This window comes from Condylura cristata, unplaced genomic scaffold (assembly GCF_000260355.1).
Source record: "Condylura cristata isolate star-nosed mole 26May11 unplaced genomic scaffold, ConCri1.0 scaffold00001, whole genome shotgun sequence".
In the NCBI taxonomy this organism is placed as follows: Eukaryota; Metazoa; Chordata; class Mammalia; order Eulipotyphla; family Talpidae; genus Condylura; species Condylura cristata.
The window spans coordinates 17507453-17508518 of NW_004567102.1; positions in this window are offsets into that span (position 1 = coordinate 17507453).

A 1066-nucleotide genomic window follows, 5' to 3' on the forward strand; every position below is an offset into this window, starting at 1 on the left:
TATCAAATACTAGTATCCTGACAAAGCAGGATAGAACCCAGCCTCCTAACACTACAGCACGATTCTTCATGAAATCGAACACCATGAGGTAGTAACAAGAGTTATTAATTTTAGACGGTGAGGCAGTTACCTGTGGAAGTTGTTGGAAAAAATATTTCCTGTAAAGGTGCTCCCTACTAAAAAGTGTGATAGAGTTAATTAGGATGTGATTCTTTTCATTAGTTAAATGAGAGGTTGGTCAGGGGTTGATGTGGTAGAAAAACAAGCTTACCCTAGGAGTGAGAAGATAATTGAGGTGCTATTAGCAGCTCTTAGGTAAGTGGCGATAACAGCATTTACTTGAGCTGACAAGTTGATATGTGTATGGTGTTTGTGATATCGACAATTAGGCCTCTGACTGTAATGAGGAAGGCCGCTTCTCAAGGCTTTCGAGATGAGTGATGTTTCAACTGAATAGACAGCCTGTCTTTTGGGTATCTTGTTCTTTGGCTAGATTGTGGATCTGGGTCTGGAGCATGTAAATTATACAGCTTTGAAGAAAGCATGTGTGCAGATATGAAGAAAGGCTGTGACATTGATTAATACCAACTAAGACCTGGTTGGCTGCACATGGAGAAAGCAGGCATTTAAAAAATATATATCTTTTAAAGGCAATATTAGAGAGGAAATATATATCCTTTTGGGTTCAAACACAGATTGCTATAAGTACCATGTAGTGGTAGCACGTAAGTAGTGTTTGGATGGTTTTCTTGTTTTCTATTAATAGAAGAGAAATAGCTGCTCAACTCTTATCCTTGAGAGGCAGAACAGCTGGGGTGTTAGGTCTTCTATCTGAAAGAAATTCATGGATGGAGACCAAATCGAGCTGACTTACCAACTGGTGCTTTAAATATTTTTTAAAATAATATAATAGTTTATTTGTGAGTTTTCCCATCTCAGTTGTAATCCCTGTGGGTTTCCCATCACCATATCACCCGTGTGCCATAATCATAGTCCAGTGCAGTCCAGTGCACTTCTCCTTCTGCCCCCTCAATTTTTTTTTTAAAGATTTATTTATTTATTCATA